At 46.5% G+C, this 19,462-nt stretch overlaps 3 non-coding genes across 3 annotated transcripts; all 3 read left to right on the forward strand.

Annotated features, from left to right (window-relative positions):
- Positions 1 to 1,986: 1,986 nt before the first annotated feature.
- On the forward strand, positions 1,987 to 2,058 carry Trnai-aau (transfer RNA isoleucine (anticodon AAU)). Its single transcript has one exon. It is a non-coding gene; the product is annotated as a tRNA-Ile (tRNA).
- Positions 2,059 to 8,083: 6,025 nt separating this feature from the next.
- Positions 8,084 to 8,155, forward strand: Trnai-aau (transfer RNA isoleucine (anticodon AAU)). The gene has a single exon. It is a non-coding gene; the product is annotated as a tRNA-Ile (tRNA).
- Positions 8,156 to 14,192: 6,037 nt separating this feature from the next.
- Trnai-aau (transfer RNA isoleucine (anticodon AAU)) lies at positions 14,193 to 14,264 on the forward strand. Its single transcript has one exon. It is a non-coding gene; the product is annotated as a tRNA-Ile (tRNA).
- Positions 14,265 to 19,462: the final 5,198 nt, after the last annotated feature.

Raw genomic sequence — 19,462 nt, forward strand, 5'->3', positions numbered from 1 at the left:
ACTGTGTGACGTGCTACCCGGCAAGTATTCACCGAGGTAGCCGGCTAGCTCAGTCGGTAGAGCGTCAGACTCTTAATCCCAGGCTCGTGGGTTCGAGCCAGACGCTGGGCGGAACGGAATTTTGTTCCGCTGCAGGTGTAAATTACCGTTTTTCTGATTAACGAGATTTAATACACTAGATCGCGTGTTACTTTGCCTACGTCTCTGTCAGTCGCAAGGAAGCTGTATTTGAAGGTGAAGGTGATTTTGTAGACATGTGTGAAAGACATGTTCTGAAATGCAAGTGTTGTTGTTTGGAGAGCACATCGGTTACGTGTCAGATGTGTAGTCAAGCAGTAATTTGTCGCCATAGCTGCAAATATTAGCCGGTAATATGAAGTGTTGTCAGCTAAAGTCTGATGATGCAGACGACCGTAAGGACGAAGTACCCAAGAGTACCGCTAGGCCGCGCCTCTTTAGCTCAGTGGTAGAGCACTGGTCTAGTAAACCAGCGGTCGTAAGTTCAATCCTCACAGAAGAAAGATGAATTTTGGAAATCAGTTGCGCGTCGTGGCCGTATAGCAAACAGTACCTGTGATGACGAACAATTAGCGACAGGCGTTTTTTTAAGAATCACTCTCAGATGCGATTAAGGCGAATGGCGCAGATAAAGCATTTGCCAAAGCGGTACAGCATAAGGTGGGACGAGGCAGTCTGAATTACATTTTATAGATGTATTTCTCACATATCTCAGAGCCTCTCGCGATATTCGTCGTCGTCGTCGTCGTCGTCGTCGTCGTCGTCGTCGTCGTCGCCGCCGCCGCCGCTTCTGCAGAAGTAGCAAATGGCAATCGTAGCAAATGCGGCGAGGGACGCCCTGCCTTCGATTCCGAATGCACAAAGTGTGTGGTCTTGTTTCACAGTCTATATTTGGTCGGTCTCGTCAGAGGTTGAATGTAACGAATGGGTGGGAAAGAGCAAGGGGCAGCGGCTGTGTAGAACGAAAACACAAATCCTCAGGGGTGTGAGCGTTTCGAGATGAGTCGTATACATGTAAATGTTGGTCGTCAGTGACCGTGTGGCCTAATGGATAAGGCGTCGGACTTCGGATCTGAAGATTACAGGTTCGAATGCTGTCACGCTTGTGTTTTTCCAGTTCTGAAAAAGAAACATAACGTTTTAATGTAGCAATTGAGCAGTACGAAACCGTCTGAATGTTGCTGTTGACCATTTTTTGCTTGGAGATGCTCTTGAGCTTGAAACACACACAACAAGACCGGTGTTAACTAGCGAAATGGTCGGCAGAGTGCCGACACAGCGAGTTTTGACTATCACTTGCACATCTAAAACAACGTCGGAAAGTAACTCGTTCGGCTTTTGAGTCACATAAAGTATGTGCGTTAATTTTGACGCCACTAGCTCTGCATGTTGTCATGCAATTTCTTTACCTCTCAGAAATGATTATGACATAAAAGTGAAGTACGTGACGAGTGTGACGTTAGGAAAACATTAGGCATCATGGAGAGATTCTGTATGGGACCACCCAACACAAACGAGTACTGTGTGACGTGCTACCCGGCAGGTATTCACCGAGGTAGCCGGCTAGCTCAGTCGGTAGAGCGTCAGACTCTTAATCCCAGGGTCGTGGGTTCGAGCCAGACGCTGGGCGGAACGGAATTTTGTTCCGCTGCAGGTGTAAATTACCGTTTTTCTGATTAACGAGATTTAATGGAAATAGCAACTTTAAACTTTGCCTACGTCTCTGTCAGTCGCAAGGAAGCTGTATTTGAAGGTGAAGGTGATTTTGTAGACATGTGTGAAAGACATGTTCTGAAATGCAAGTGTTGTTGTTTGGAGAGCACATCGGTTACGTGTCAGATGTGTAGTCAAGCAGTAATTTGTCGCCATAGCTGCAAATATTAGCCGGTAATATGAAGTGTTGTCAGCTAAAGTCTGATGATGCAGACGACCGTAAGGACGAAGTACCCAAGAGTACCGCTAGGTCGCGCCTCTTTAGCTCAGTGGTAGAGCACTGGTCTAATAAACCAGCGGTCGTAAGTTCAATCCTCACAGGAGAAAGATGAATTTTGGAAATCAGTTGCGCGTCGTGGCCGTATAGCAAACAGTACCTGTGATGACGAACAATTAGCGACAGGCGTTTTTTTAAGAATCACTCTCAGATGCGATTAAGGCGAATGGCGCAGATAAAGCATTTGCCAAAGCGGTACAGCATAAGGTGGGACGAGGCAGTCTGAATTACATTTTATAGATGTATTTCTCACATATCTCAGAGCCTCTCGCGATATTCGTCGTCGTCGTCGTCGTCGTCGTCGTCGTCGTCGCCGCCGCCGCTTCTGCAGAAGTAGCAAATGGCAATCGTAGCAAATGCGGCGAGGGACGCCCTGCCTTCGATTCCGAATGCACAAAGTGTGTGGTCTTGTTTCACAGTCTATATTTGGTCGGTCTCGTCAGAGGTTGAATGTAACGAATGGGTGGGAAAGAGCAAGGGGCAGCGGCTGTGTAGAACGAAAACACAAATCCTCAGGGGTGTGAGCGTTTCGAGATGAGTCGTATACATGTAAATGTTGGTCGTCAGTGACCGTGTGGCCTAATGGATAAGGCGTCGGACTTCGGATCTGAAGATTACAGGTTCGAATGCTGTCACGCTTGTGTTTTTCCAGTTCTGAAAAAGAAACATAACGTTTTAATGTAGCAATTGAGCAGTACGAAACCGTCTGAATGTTGCTGTTGACCATTTTTTGCTTGGAGATGCTCTTGAGCTTGAAACACACACAACAAGACCGGTGTTAACTAGCGAAATGGTCGGCAGAGTGCCGACACAGCGAGTTTTGACTATCACTTGCACATCTAAAACAACGTCGGAAAGTAACTCGTTCGGCTTTTGAGTCACATAAAGTATGTGCGTTAATTTTGACGCCACTAGCTCTGCATGTTGTCATGCAATTTCTTTACCTCTCAGAAATGATTATGACATAAAAGTGAAGTACGTGACGAGTGTGACGTTAGGAAAACATTAGGCATCATGGAGAGATTCTGTATGGGACCACCCAACACAAACGAGTACTGTGTGACGTGCTACCCGGCAGGTATTCACCGAGGTAGCCGGCTAGCTCAGTCGGTAGAGCGTCAGACTCTTAATCCCAGGGTCGTGGGTTCGAGCCAGACGCTGGGCGGAACGGAATTTTGTTCCGCTGCAGGTGTAAATTACCGTTTTTCTGATTAACGAGATTTAATGGAAATAGCAACTTTAAACTTTGCCTACGTCTCTGTCAGTCGCAAGGAAGCTGTATTTGAAGGTGAAGGTGATTTTGTAGACATGTGTGAAAGACATGTTCTGAAATGCAAGTGTTGTTGTTTGGAGAGCACATCGGTTACGTGTCAGATGTGTAGTCAAGCAGTAATTTGTCGCCATAGCTGCAAATATTAGCCGGTAATATGAAGTGTTGTCAGCTAAAGTCTGATGATGCAGACGACCGTAAGGACGAAGTACCCAAGAGTACCGCTAGGCCGCGCCTCTTTAGCTCAGTGGTAGAGCACTGGTCTAGTAAACCAGCGGTCGTAAGTTCAATCCTCACAGAAGAAAGATGAATTTTGGAAATCAGTTGCGCGTCGTGGCCGTATAGCAAACAGTACCTGTGATGACGAACAATTAGCGACAGGCGTTTTTTTAAGAATCACTCTCAGATGCGATTAAGGCGAATGGCGCAGATAAAGCATTTGCCAAAGCGGTACAGCATAAGGTGGGACGAGGCAGTCTGAATTACATTTTATAGATGTATTTCTCACATATCTCAGAGCCTCTCGCGATATTCGTCGTCGTCGTCGTCGTCGTCGTCGTCGTCGTCGCCGCCGCCGCCGCTTCTGCAGAAGTAGCAAATGGCAATCGTAGCAAATGCGGCGAGGGACGCCCTGCCTTCGATTCCGAATGCACAAAGTGTGTGGTCTTGTTTCACAGTCTATATTTGGTCGGTCTCGTCAGAGGTTGAATGTAACGAATGGGTGGGAAAGAGCAAGGGGCAGCGGCTGTGTAGAACGAAAACACAAATCCTCAGGGGTGTGAGCGTTTCGAGATGAGTCGTATACATGTAATTGTTGGTCGTCAGTGACCGTGTGGCCTAATGGATAAGGCGTCGGATTTCGGATCTGAAGATTACAGGTTCGAATGCTGTCACGCTTGTGTTTTTCCAGTTCTGAAAAAGAAACATAACGTTTTAATGTAGCAATTGAGCAGTACGAAACCGTCTGAATGTTGCTGTTGACCATTTTTTGCTTGGAGATGCTCTTGAGCTTGAAACACACACAACAAGACCGGTGTTAACTATCGAAATGGTCGGCAGAGTGCCGACACAGCGAGTTTTGACTATCACTTGCACATCTAAAACAACGTCGGAAAGTAACTCGTTCGGCTTTTGAGTCACATAAAGTATGTGTGTTAATTTTGACGCCACTAGCTCTGCATGTTGTCATGCAATTTCTTTACCTCTCAGAAATGATTATGACATAAAAGTGAAGTACGTGACGAGTGTGACGTTAGGAAAACATTAGGCATCATGGGGAGATTCTGTATGGGACCACCCAACCCAAACGAGTACTGTGTGACGTGCTACCCGGCAGGTATTCACCGAGGTAGCCGGCTAGCTCAGTCGGTAGAGCGTCAGACTCTTAATCCCAGGGTCGTGGGTTCGAGCCAGACGCTGGGCGGAACGGAATTTTGTTCCGCTGCAGGTGTAAATTACCGTTTTTCTGATTAACGAGATTTAATGGAAATAGCAACTTTAAACTTTGCCTACGTCTCTGTCAGTCGCAAGGAAGCTGTATTTGAAGGTGAAGGTGATTTTGTAGACATGTGTGAAAGACATGTTCTGAAATGCAAGTGTTGTTGTTTGGAGAGCACATCGGTTACGTGTCAGATGTGTAGTCAAGCAGTAATTTGTCGCCATAGCTGCAAATATTAGCCGGTAATATGAAGTGTTGTCAGCTAAAGTCTGATGATGCAGACGACCGTAAGGACGAAGTACCCAAGAGTACCGCTAGGCCGCGCCTCTTTAGCTCAGTGGTAGAGCACTGGTCTAATAAACCAGCGGTCGTAAGTTCAATCCTCACAGAAGAAAGATGAATTTTGGAAATCAGTTGCGCGTCGTGGCCGTATAGCAAACAGTACCTGTGATGACGAACAATTAGCGACAGGCGTTTTTTTAAGAATCACTCTCAGATGCGATTAAGGCGAATGGCGCAGATAAAGCATTTGCCAAAGCGGTACAGCATAAGGTGGGACGAGGCAGTCTGAATTACATTTTATAGATGTATTTCTCACATATCTCAGAGCCTCTCGCGATATTCGTCGTCGTCGTCGTCGTCGTCGTCGTCGTCGTCGCCGCCGCCGCCGCTTCTGCAGAAGTAGCAAATGGCAATCGTAGCAAATGCGGCGAGGGACGCCCTGCCTTCGATTCCGAATGCACAAAGTGTGTGGTCTTGTTTCACAGTCTATATTTGGTCGGTCTCGTCAGAGGTTGAATGTAACGAATGGGTGGGAAAGAGCAAGGGGCAGCGGCTGTGTAGAACGAAAACACAAATCCTCAGGGGTGTGAGCGTTTCGAGATGAGTCGTATACATGTAATTGTTGGTCGTCAGTGACCGTGTGGCCTAATGGATAAGGCGTCGGATTTCGGATCTGAAGATTACAGGTTCGAATGCTGTCACGCTTGTGTTTTTCCAGTTCTGAAAAAGAAACATAACGTTTTAATGTAGCAATTGAGCAGTACGAAACCGTCTGAATGTTGCTGTTGACCATTTTTTGCTTGGAGATGCTCTTGAGCTTGAAACACACACAACAAGACCGGTGTTAACTATCGAAATGGTCGGCAGAGTGCCGACACAGCGAGTTTTGACTATCACTTGCACATCTAAAACAACGTCGGAAAGTAACTCGTTCGGCTTTTGAGTCACATAAAGTATGTGTGTTAATTTTGACGCCACTAGCTCTGCATGTTGTCATGCAATTTCTTTACCTCTCAGAAATGATTATGACATAAAAGTGAAGTACGTGACGAGTGTGACGTTAGGAAAACATTAGGCATCATGGGGAGATTCTGTATGGGACCACCCAACCCAAACGAGTACTGTGTGACGTGCTACCCGGCAGGTATTCACCGAGGTAGCCGGCTAGCTCAGTCGGTAGAGCGTCAGACTCTTAATCCCAGGGTCGTGGGTTCGAGCCAGACGCTGGGCGGAACGGAATTTTGTTCCGCTGCAGGTGTAAATTACCGTTTTTCTGATTAACGAGATTTAATGGAAATAGCAACTTTAAACTTTGCCTACGTCTCTGTCAGTCGCAAGGAAGCTGTATTTGAAGGTGAAGGTGATTTTGTAGACATGTGTGAAAGACATGTTCTGAAATGCAAGTGTTGTTGTTTGGAGAGCACATCGGTTACGTGTCAGATGTGTAGTCAAGCAGTAATTTGTCGCCATAGCTGCAAATATTAGCCGGTAATATGAAGTGTTGTCAGCTAAAGTCTGATGATGCAGACGACCGTAAGGACGAAGTACCCAAGAGTACCGCTAGGCCGCGCCTCTTTAGCTCAGTGGTAGAGCACTGGTCTAATAAACCAGCGGTCGTAAGTTCAATCCTCACAGAAGAAAGATGAATTTTGGAAATCAGTTGCGCGTCGTGGCCGTATAGCAAACAGTACCTGTGATGACGAACAATTAGCGACAGGCGTTTTTTTAAGAATCACTCTCAGATGCGATTAAGGCGAATGGCGCAGATAAAGCATTTGCCAAAGCGGTACAGCATAAGGTGGGACGAGGCAGTCTGAATTACATTTTATAGATGTATTTCTCACATATCTCAGAGCCTCTCGCGATATTCGTCGTCGTCGTCGTCGTCGTCGCCGCCGCCGCCGCTTCTGCAGAAGTAGCAAATGGCAATCGTAGCAAATGCGGCGAGGGACGCCCTGCCTTCGATTCCGAATGCACAAAGTGTGTGGTCTTGTTTCACAGTCTATATTTGGTCGGTCTCGTCAGAGGTTGAATGTAACGAATGGGTGGGAAAGAGCAAGGGGCAGCGGCTGTGTAGAACGAAAACACAAATCCTCAGGGGTGTGAGCGTTTCGAGATGAGTCGTATACATGTAAATGTTGGTCGTCAGTGACCGTGTGGCCTAATGGATAAGGCGTCGGACTTCGGATCTGAAGATTACAGGTTCGAATGCTGTCACGCTTGTGTTTTTCCAGTTCTGAAAAAGAAACATAACGTTTTAATGTAGCAATTGAGCAGTACGAAACCGTCTGAATGTTGCTGTTGACCATTTTTTGCTTGGAGATGCTCTTGAGCTTGAAACACACACAACAAGACCGGTGTTAACTAGCGAAATGGTCGGCAGAGTGCCGACACAGCGAGTTTTGACTATCACTTGCACATCTAAAACAACGTCGGAAAGTAACTCGTTCGGCTTTTGAGTCACATAAAGTATGTGCGTTAATTTTGACGCCACTAGCTCTGCATGTTGTCATGCAATTTCTTTACCTCTCAGAAATGATTATGACATAAAAGTGAAGTACGTGACGAGTGTGACGTTAGGAAAACATTAGGCATCATGGAGAGATTCTGTATGGGACCACCCAACACAAACGAGTACTGTGTGACGTGCTACCCGGCAGGTATTCACCGAGGTAGCCGGCTAGCTCAGTCGGTAGAGCGTCAGACTCTTAATCCCAGGGTCGTGGGTTCGAGCCAGACGCTGGGCGGAACGGAATTTTGTTCCGCTGCAGGTGTAAATTACCGTTTTTCTGATTAACGAGATTTAATGGAAATAGCAACTTTAAACTTTGCCTACGTCTCTGTCAGTCGCAAGGAAGCTGTATTTGAAGGTGAAGGTGATTTTGTAGACATGTGTGAAAGACATGTTCTGAAATGCAAGTGTTGTTGTTTGGAGAGCACATCGGTTACGTGTCAGATGTGTAGTCAAGCAGTAATTTGTCGCCATAGCTGCAAATATTAGCCGGTAATATGAAGTGTTGTCAGCTAAAGTCTGATGATGCAGACGACCGTAAGGACGAAGTACCCAAGAGTACCGCTAGGTCGCGCCTCTTTAGCTCAGTGGTAGAGCACTGGTCTAATAAACCAGCGGTCGTAAGTTCAATCCTCACAGGAGAAAGATGAATTTTGGAAATCAGTTGCGCGTCGTGGCCGTATAGCAAACAGTACCTGTGATGACGAACAATTAGCGACAGGCGTTTTTTTAAGAATCACTCTCAGATGCGATTAAGGCGAATGGCGCAGATAAAGCATTTGCCAAAGCGGTACAGCATAAGGTGGGACGAGGCAGTCTGAATTACATTTTATAGATGTATTTCTCACATATCTCAGAGCCTCTCGCGATATTCGTCGTCGTCGTCGTCGTCGTCGTCGTCGTCGTCGCCGCCGCCGCTTCTGCAGAAGTAGCAAATGGCAATCGTAGCAAATGCGGCGAGGGACGCCCTGCCTTCGATTCCGAATGCACAAAGTGTGTGGTCTTGTTTCACAGTCTATATTTGGTCGGTCTCGTCAGAGGTTGAATGTAACGAATGGGTGGGAAAGAGCAAGGGGCAGCGGCTGTGTAGAACGAAAACACAAATCCTCAGGGGTGTGAGCGTTTCGAGATGAGTCGTATACATGTAAATGTTGGTCGTCAGTGACCGTGTGGCCTAATGGATAAGGCGTCGGACTTCGGATCTGAAGATTACAGGTTCGAATGCTGTCACGCTTGTGTTTTTCCAGTTCTGAAAAAGAAACATAACGTTTTAATGTAGCAATTGAGCAGTACGAAACCGTCTGAATGTTGCTGTTGACCATTTTTTGCTTGGAGATGCTCTTGAGCTTGAAACACACACAACAAGACCGGTGTTAACTAGCGAAATGGTCGGCAGAGTGCCGACACAGCGAGTTTTGACTATCACTTGCACATCTAAAACAACGTCGGAAAGTAACTCGTTCGGCTTTTGAGTCACATAAAGTATGTGCGTTAATTTTGACGCCACTAGCTCTGCATGTTGTCATGCAATTTCTTTACCTCTCAGAAATGATTATGACATAAAAGTGAAGTACGTGACGAGTGTGACGTTAGGAAAACATTAGGCATCATGGAGAGATTCTGTATGGGACCACCCAACACAAACGAGTACTGTGTGACGTGCTACCCGGCAGGTATTCACCGAGGTAGCCGGCTAGCTCAGTCGGTAGAGCGTCAGACTCTTAATCCCAGGGTCGTGGGTTCGAGCCAGACGCTGGGCGGAACGGAATTTTGTTCCGCTGCAGGTGTAAATTACCGTTTTTCTGATTAACGAGATTTAATGGAAATAGCAACTTTAAACTTTGCCTACGTCTCTGTCAGTCGCAAGGAAGCTGTATTTGAAGGTGAAGGTGATTTTGTAGACATGTGTGAAAGACATGTTCTGAAATGCAAGTGTTGTTGTTTGGAGAGCACATCGGTTACGTGTCAGATGTGTAGTCAAGCAGTAATTTGTCGCCATAGCTGCAAATATTAGCCGGTAATATGAAGTGTTGTCAGCTAAAGTCTGATGATGCAGACGACCGTAAGGACGAAGTACCCAAGAGTACCGCTAGGCCGCGCCTCTTTAGCTCAGTGGTAGAGCACTGGTCTAGTAAACCAGCGGTCGTAAGTTCAATCCTCACAGAAGAAAGATGAATTTTGGAAATCAGTTGCGCGTCGTGGCCGTATAGCAAACAGTACCTGTGATGACGAACAATTAGCGACAGGCGTTTTTTTAAGAATCACTCTCAGATGCGATTAAGGCGAATGGCGCAGATAAAGCATTTGCCAAAGCGGTACAGCATAAGGTGGGACGAGGCAGTCTGAATTACATTTTATAGATGTATTTCTCACATATCTCAGAGCCTCTCGCGATATTCGTCGTCGTCGTCGTCGTCGTCGTCGTCGTCGTCGCCGCCGCCGCCGCTTCTGCAGAAGTAGCAAATGGCAATCGTAGCAAATGCGGCGAGGGACGCCCTGCCTTCGATTCCGAATGCACAAAGTGTGTGGTCTTGTTTCACAGTCTATATTTGGTCGGTCTCGTCAGAGGTTGAATGTAACGAATGGGTGGGAAAGAGCAAGGGGCAGCGGCTGTGTAGAACGAAAACACAAATCCTCAGGGGTGTGAGCGTTTCGAGATGAGTCGTATACATGTAATTGTTGGTCGTCAGTGACCGTGTGGCCTAATGGATAAGGCGTCGGACTTCGGATCTGAAGATTACAGGTTCGAATGCTGTCACGCTTGTGTTTTTCCAGTTCTGAAAAAGAAACATAACGTTTTAATGTAGCAATTGAGCAGTACGAAACCGTCTGAATGTTGCTGTTGACCATTTTTTGCTTGGAGATGCTCTTGAGCTTGAAACACACACAACAAGACCGGTGTTAACTATCGAAATGGTCGGCAGAGTGCCGACACAGCGAGTTTTGACTATCACTTGCACATCTAAAACAACGTCGGAAAGTAACTCGTTCGGCTTTTGAGTCACATAAAGTATGTGTGTTAATTTTGACGCCACTAGCTCTGCATGTTGTCATGCAATTTCTTTACCTCTCAGAAATGATTATGACATAAAAGTGAAGTACGTGACGAGTGTGACGTTAGGAAAACATTAGGCATCATGGAGAGATTCTGTATGGGACCACCCAACACAAACGAGTACTGTGTGACGTGCTATCCGGCAGGTATTCACCGAGGTAGCCGGCTAGCTCAGTCGGTAGAGCGTCAGACTCTTAATCCCAGGGTCGTGGGTTCGAGCCAGACGCTGGGCGGAACGGAATTTTGTTCCGCTGCAGGTGTAAATTACCGTTTTTCTGATTAACGAGATTTAATGGAAATAGCAACTTTAAACTTTGCCTACGTCTCTGTCAGTCGCAAGGAAGCTGTATTTGAAGGTGAAGGTGATTTTGTAGACATGTGTGAAAGACATGTTCTGAAATGCAAGTGTTGTTGTTTGGAGAGCACATCGGTTACGTGTCAGATGTGTAGTCAAGCAGTAATTTGTCGCCATAGCTGCAAATATTAGCCGGTAATATGAAGTGTTGTCAGCTAAAGTCTGATGATGCAGACGACCGTAAGGACGAAGTACCCAAGAGTACCGCTAGGCCGCGCCTCTTTAGCTCAGTGGTAGAGCACTGGTCTAGTAAACCAGCGGTCGTAAGTTCAATCCTCACAGAAGAAAGATGAATTTTGGAAATCAGTTGCGCGTCGTGGCCGTATAGCAAACAGTACCTGTGATGACGAACAATTAGCGACAGGCGTTTTTTTAAGAATCACTCTCAGATGCGATTAAGGCGAATGGCGCAGATAAAGCATTTGCCAAAGCGGTACAGCATAAGGTGGGACGAGGCAGTCTGAATTACATTTTATAGATGTATTTCTCACATATCTCAGAGCCTCTCGCGATATTCGTCGTCGTCGTCGTCGTCGTCGTCGTCGTCGTCGTCGTCGTCGCCGCCGCCGCCGCTTCTGCAGAAGTAGCAAATGGCAATCGTAGCAAATGCGGCGAGGGACGCCCTGCCTTCGATTCCGAATGCACAAAGTGTGTGGTCTTGTTTCACAGTCTATATTTGGTCGGTCTCGTCAGAGGTTGAATGTAACGAATGGGTGGGAAAGAGCAAGGGGCAGCGGCTGTGTAGAACGAAAACACAAATCCTCAGGGGTGTGAGCGTTTCGAGATGAGTCGTATACATGTAATTGTTGGTCGTCAGTGACCGTGTGGCCTAATGGATAAGGCGTCGGACTTCGGATCTGAAGATTACAGGTTCGAATGCTGTCACGCTTGTGTTTTTCCAGTTCTGAAAAAGAAACATAACGTTTTAATGTAGCAATTGAGCAGTACGAAACCGTCTGAATGTTGCTGTTGACCATTTTTTGCTTGGAGATGCTCTTGAGCTTGAAACACACACAACAAGACCGGTGTTAACTATCGAAATGGTCGGCAGAGTGCCGACACAGCGAGTTTTGACTATCACTTGCACATCTAAAACAACGTCGGAAAGTAACTCGTTCGGCTTTTGAGTCACATAAAGTATGTGTGTTAATTTTGACGCCACTAGCTCTGCATGTTGTCATGCAATTTCTTTACCTCTCAGAAATGATTATGACATAAAAGTGAAGTACGTGACGAGTGTGACGTTAGGAAAACATTAGGCATCATGGGGAGATTCTGTATGGGACCACCCAACCCAAACGAGTACTGTGTGACGTGCTACCCGGCAGGTATTCACCGAGGTAGCCGGCTAGCTCAGTCGGTAGAGCGTCAGACTCTTAATCCCAGGGTCGTGGGTTCGAGCCAGACGCTGGGCGGAACGGAATTTTGTTCCGCTGCAGGTGTAAATTACCGTTTTTCTGATTAACGAGATTTAATGGAAATAGCAACTTTAAACTTTGCCTACGTCTCTGTCAGTCGCAAGGAAGCTGTATTTGAAGGTGAAGGTGATTTTGTAGACATGTGTGAAAGACATGTTCTGAAATGCAAGTGTTGTTGTTTGGAGAGCACATCGGTTACGTGTCAGATGTGTAGTCAAGCAGTAATTTGTCGCCATAGCTGCAAATATTAGCCGGTAATATGAAGTGTTGTCAGCTAAAGTCTGATGATGCAGACGACCGTAAGGACGAAGTACCCAAGAGTACCGCTAGGCCGCGCCTCTTTAGCTCAGTAGTAGAGCACTGGTCTAATAAACCAGCGGTCGTAAGTTCAATCCTCACAGAAGAAAGATGAATTTTGGAAATCAGTTGCGCGTCGTGGCCGTATAGCAAACAGTACCTGTGATGACGAACAATTAGCGACAGGCGTTTTTTTAAGAATCACTCTCAGATGCGATTAAGGCGAATGGCGCAGATAAAGCATTTGCCAAAGCGGTACAGCATAAGGTGGGACGAGGCAGTCTGAATTACATTTTATAGATGTATTTCTCACATATCTCAGAGCCTCTCGCGATATTCGTCGTCGTCGTCGTCGTCGTCGTCGCCGCCGCCGCCGCTTCTGCAGAAGTAGCAAATGGCAATCGTAGCAAATGCGGCGAGGGACGCCCTGCCTTCGATTCCGAATGCACAAAGTGTGTGGTCTTGTTTCACAGTCTATATTTGGTCGGTCTCGTCAGAGGTTGAATGTAACGAATGGGTGGGAAAGAGCAAGGGGCAGCGGCTGTGTAGAACGAAAACACAAATCCTCAGGGGTGTGAGCGTTTCGAGATGAGTCGTATACATGTAAATGTTGGTCGTCAGTGACCGTGTGGCCTAATGGATAAGGCGTCGGACTTCGGATCTGAAGATTACAGGTTCGAATGCTGTCACGCTTGTGTTTTTCCAGTTCTGAAAAAGAAACATAACGTTTTAATGTAGCAATTGAGCAGTACGAAACCGTCTGAATGTTGCTGTTGACCATTTTTTGCTTGGAGATGCTCTTGAGCTTGAAACACACACAACAAGACCGGTGTTAACTAGCGAAATGGTCGGCAGAGTGCCGACACAGCGAGTTTTGACTATCACTTGCACATCTAAAACAACGTCGGAAAGTAACTCGTTCGGCTTTTGAGTCACATAAAGTATGTGCGTTAATTTTGACGCCACTAGCTCTGCATGTTGTCATGCAATTTCTTTACCTCTCAGAAATGATTATGACATAAAAGTGAAGTACGTGACGAGTGTGACGTTAGGAAAACATTAGGCATCATGGAGAGATTCTGTATGGGACCACCCAACACAAACGAGTACTGTGTGACGTGCTACCCGGCAGGTATTCACCGAGGTAGCCGGCTAGCTCAGTCGGTAGAGCGTCAGACTCTTAATCCCAGGGTCGTGGGTTCGAGCCAGACGCTGGGCGGAACGGAATTTTGTTCCGCTGCAGGTGTAAATTACCGTTTTTCTGATTAACGAGATTTAATGGAAATAGCAACTTTAAACTTTGCCTACGTCTCTGTCAGTCGCAAGGAAGCTGTATTTGAAGGTGAAGGTGATTTTGTAGACATGTGTGAAAGACATGTTCTGAAATGCAAGTGTTGTTGTTTGGAGAGCACATCGGTTACGTGTCAGATGTGTAGTCAAGCAGTAATTTGTCGCCATAGCTGCAAATATTAGCCGGTAATATGAAGTGTTGTCAGCTAAAGTCTGATGATGCAGACGACCGTAAGGACGAAGTACCCAAGAGTACCGCTAGGTCGCGCCTCTTTAGCTCAGTGGTAGAGCACTGGTCTAATAAACCAGCGGTCGTAAGTTCAATCCTCACAGGAGAAAGATGAATTTTGGAAATCAGTTGCGCGTCGTGGCCGTATAGCAAACAGTACCTGTGATGACGAACAATTAGCGACAGGCGTTTTTTTAAGAATCACTCTCAGATGCGATTAAGGCGAATGGCGCAGATAAAGCATTTGCCAAAGCGGTACAGCATAAGGTGGGACGAGGCAGTCTGAATTACATTTTATAGATGTATTTCTCACATATCTCAGAGCCTCTCGCGATATTCGTCGTCGTCGTCGTCGTCGTCGTCGTCGTCGTCGCCGCCGCCGCTTCTGCAGAAGTAGCAAATGGCAATCGTAGCAAATGCGGCGAGGGACGCCCTGCCTTCGATTCCGAATGCACAAAGTGTGTGGTCTTGTTTCACAGTCTATATTTGGTCGGTCTCGTCAGAGGTTGAATGTAACGAATGGGTGGGAAAGAGCAAGGGGCAGCGGCTGTGTAGAACGAAAACACAAATCCTCAGGGGTGTGAGCGTTTCGAGATGAGTCGTATACATGTAAATGTTGGTCGTCAGTGACCGTGTGGCCTAATGGATAAGGCGTCGGACTTCGGATCTGAAGATTACAGGTTCGAATGCTGTCACGCTTGTGTTTTTCCAGTTCTGAAAAAGAAACATAACGTTTTAATGTAGCAATTGAGCAGTACGAAACCGTCTGAATGTTGCTGTTGACCATTTTTTGCTTGGAGATGCTCTTGAGCTTGAAACACACACAACAAGACCGGTGTTAACTAGCGAAATGGTCGGCAGAGTGCCGACACAGCGAGTTTTGACTATCACTTGCACATCTAAAACAACGTCGGAAAGTAACTCGTTCGGCTTTTGAGTCACATAAAGTATGTGCGTTAATTTTGACGCCACTAGCTCTGCATGTTGTCATGCAATTTCTTTACCTCTCAGAAATGATTATGACATAAAAGTGAAGTACGTGACGAGTGTGACGTTACGAAAACATTAGGCATCATGGAGAGATTCTGTATGGGACCACCCAACACAAACGAGTACTGTGTGACGTGCTACCCGGCAGGTATTCACCGAGGTAGCCGGCTAGCTCAGTCGGTAGAGCGTCAGACTCTTAATCCCAGGGTCGTGGGTTCGAGCCAGACGCTGGGCGGAACGGAATTTTGTTCCGCTGCAGGTGTAAATTACCGTTTTTCTGATTAACGAGATTTAATGGAAATAGCAACTTTAAACTTTGCCTACGTCTCTGTCAGTCGCAAGGAAGCTGTATTTGAAGGTGAAGGTGATTTTGTAGACATGTGTGAAAGACATGTTCTGAAATGCAAGTGTTGTTGTTTGGAGAGCACATCGGTTACGTGTCAGATGTGTAGTCAAGCAGTAATTTGTCGCCATAGCTGCAAATATTAGCCGGTAATATGAAGTGTTGTCAGCTAAAGTCTGATGATGCAGACGACCGTAAGGACGAAGTACCCAAGAGTACCGCTAGGCCGCGCCTCTTTAGCTCAGTGGTAGAGCACTGGTCTAGTAAACCAGCGGTCGTAAGTTCAATCCTCACAGAAGAAAGATGAATTTTGGAAATCAGTTGCGCGTCGTGGCCGTATAGCAAACAGTACCTGTGATGACGAACAATTAGCGACAGGCGTTTTTTTAAGAATCACTCTCAGATGCGATTAAGGCGAATGGCGCAGATAAAGCATTTGCCAAAGCGGTACAGCATAAGGTGGGACGAGGCAGTCTGAATTACATTTTATAGATGTATTTCTCACATATCTCAGAGCCTCTCGCGATATTCGTCGTCGTCGTCGTCGTCGTCGTCGTCGTCGTCGTCGCCGCCGCCGCCGCTTCTGCAGAAGTAGCAAATGGCAATCGTAGCAAATGCGGCGAGGGACGCCCTGCCTTCGATTCCGAATGCACAAAGTGTGTGGTCTTGTTTCACAGTCTATATTTGGTCGGTCTCGTCAGAGGTTGAATGTAACGAATGGGTGGGAAAGAGCAAGGGGCAGCGGCTGTGTAGAACGAAAACACAAATCCTCAGGGGTGTGAGCGTTTCGAGATGAGTCGTATACATGTAATTGTTGGTCGTCAGTGACCGTGTGGCCTAATGGATAAGGCGTCGGACTTCGGATCTGAAGATTACAGGTTCGAATGCTGTCACGCTTGTGTTTTTCCAGTTCTGAAAAAGAAACATAACGTTTTAATGTAGCAATTGAGCAGTACGAAACCGTCTGAATGTTGCTGTTGACCATTTTTTGCTTGGAGATGCTCTTGAGCTTGAAACACACACAACAAGACCGGTGTTAACTATCGAAATGGTCGGCAGAGTGCCGACACAGCGAGTTTTGACTATCACTTGCACATCTAAAACAACGTCGGAAAGTAACTCGTTCGGCTTTTGAGTCACATAAAGTATGTGTGTTAATTTTGACGCCACTAGCTCTGCATGTTGTCATGCAATTTCTTTACCTCTCAGAAATGATTATGACATAAAAGTGAAGTACGTGACGAGTGTGACGTTAGGAAAACATTAGGCATCATGGGGAGATTCTGTATGGGACCACCCAACCCAAACGAGTACTGTGTGACGTGCTACCCGGCAGGTATTCACCGAGGTAGCCGGCTAGCTCAGTCGGTAGAGCGTCAGACTCTTAATCCCAGGGTCGTGGGTTCGAGCCAGACGCTGGGCGGAACGGAATTTTGTTCCGCTGCAGGTGTAAATTACCGTTTTTCTGATTAACGAGATTTAATGGAAATAGCAACTTTAAACTTTGCCTACGTCTCTGTCAGTCGCAAGGAAGCTGTATTTGAAGGTGAAGGTGATTTTGTAGACATGTGTGAAAGACATGTTCTGAAATGCAAGTGTTGTTGTTTGGAGAGCACATCGGTTACGTGTCAGATGTGTAGTCAAGCAGTAATTTGTCGCCATAGCTGCAAATATTAGCCGGTAATATGAAGTGTTGTCAGCTAAAGTCTGATGATGCAGACGACCGTAAGGACGAAGTACCCAAGAGTACCGCTAGGCCGCGCCTCTTTAGCTCAGTGGTAGAGCACTGGTCTAATAAACCAGCGGTCGTAAGTTCAATCCTCACAGAAGAAAGATGAATTTTGGAAATCAGTTGCGCGTCGTGGCCGTATAGCAAACAGTACCTGTGATGACGAACAATTAGCGACAGGCGTTTTTTTAAGAATCACTCTCAGATGCGATTAAGGCGAATGGCGCAGATAAAGCATTTGCCAAAGCGGTACAGCATAAGGTGGGACGAGGCAGTCTGAATTACATTTTATAGATGTATTTCTCACATATCTCAGAGCCTCTCGCGATATTCGTCGTCGTCGTCGTCGTCGTCGCCGCCGCCGCCGCTTCTGCAGAAGTAGCAAATGGCAATCGTAGCAAATGCGGCGAGGGACGCCCTGCCTTCGATTCCGAATGCACAAAGTGTGTGGTCTTGTTTCACAGTCTATATTTGGTCGGTCTCGTCAGAGGTTGAATGTAACGAATGGGTGGGAAAGAGCAAGGGGCAGCGGCTGTGTAGAACGAAAACACAAATCCTCAGGGGTGTGAGCGTTTCGAGATGAGTCGTATACATGTAAATGTTGGTCGTCAGTGACCGTGTGGCCTAATGGATAAGGCGTCGGACTTCGGATCTGAAGATTACAGGTTCGAATGCTGTCACGCTTGTGTTTTTCCAGTTCTGAAAAAGAAACATAACGTTTTAATGTAGCAATTGAGCAGTACGAAACCGTCTGAATGTTGCTGTTGACCATTTTTTGCTTGGAGATGCTCTTGAGCTTGAAACACACACAACAAGACCGGTGTTAACTAGCGAAATGGTCGGCAGAGTGCCGACACAGCGAGTTTTGACTATCACTTGCACATCTAAAACAACGTCGGAAAGTAACTCGTTCGGCTTTTGAGTCACATAAAGTATGTGCGTTAATTTTGACGCCACTAGCTCTGCATGTTGTCATGCAATTTCTTTACATCTCAGAAATGATTATGACATAAAAGTGAAGTACGTGACGAGTGTGACGTTAGGAAAACATTAGGCATCATGGAGAGATTCTGTATGGGACCACCCAACACAAACGAGTACTGTGTGACGTGCTACCCGGCAAGTATTCACCGAGGTAGCCGGCTAGCTCAGTCGGTAGAGCGTCAGACTCTTAATCCCAGGCTCGTGGGTTCGAGCCAGACGCTGGGCGGAACGGAATTTTGTTCCGCTGCAGGTGTAAATTACCGTTTTTCTGATTAACGAGATTTAATGGAAATAGCAACTTTAAACTTTGCCTACGTCTCTGTCAGTCGCAAGGAAGCTGTATTTGAAGGTGAAGGTGATTTTGTAGACATGTGTGAAAGACATGTTCTGAAATGCAAGTGTTGTTGTTTGGAGAGCACATCGGTTACGTGTCAGATGTGTAGTCAAGCAGTAATTTGTCGCCATAGCTGCAAATATTAGCCGGTAATATGAAGTGTTGTCAGCTAAAGTCTGATGATGCAGACGACCGTAAGGACGAAGTACCCAAGAGTACCGCTAGGCCGCGCCTCTTTAGCTCAGTGGTAGAGCACTGGTCTAGTAAACCAGCGGTCGTAAGTTCAATCCTCACAGAAGAAAGATGAATTTTGGAAATCAGTTGCGCGTCGTGGCCGTATAGCAAACAGTACCTGTGATGACGAACAATTAGCGACAGGCGTTTTTTTAAGAATCACTCTCAGATGCGATTAAGGCGAATGGCGCAGATAAAGCATTTGCCAAAGCGGTACAGCATAAGGTGGGACGAGGCAGTCTGAATTACATTTTATAGATGTATTTCTCACATATCTCAGAGCCTCTCGCGATATTCGTCGTCGTCGTCGTCGTCGTCGTCGTCGTCGTCGTCGTCGCCGCCGCCGCCGCTTCTGCAGAAGTAGCAAATGGCAATCGTAGCAAATGCGGCGAGGGACGCCCTGCCTTCGATTCCGAATGCACAAAGTGTGTGGTCTTGTTTCACAGTCTATATTTGGTCGGTCTCGTCAGAGGTTGAATGTAACGAATGGGTGGGAAAGAGCAAGGGGCAGCGGCTGTGTAGAACGAAAACACAAATCCTCAGGGGTGTGAGCGTTTCGAGATGAGTCGTATACATGTAAATGTTGGTCGTCAGTGACCGTGTGGCCTAATGGATAAGGCGTCGGACTTCGGATCTGAAGATTACAGGTTCGAATGCTGTCACGCTTGTGTTTTTCCAGTTCTGAAAAAGAAAC

This window comes from Schistocerca gregaria, unplaced genomic scaffold, assembly GCF_023897955.1.
Source record: "Schistocerca gregaria isolate iqSchGreg1 unplaced genomic scaffold, iqSchGreg1.2 ptg000169l, whole genome shotgun sequence".
NCBI lineage: Eukaryota > Metazoa > Arthropoda > Insecta > Orthoptera > Acrididae > Schistocerca > Schistocerca gregaria.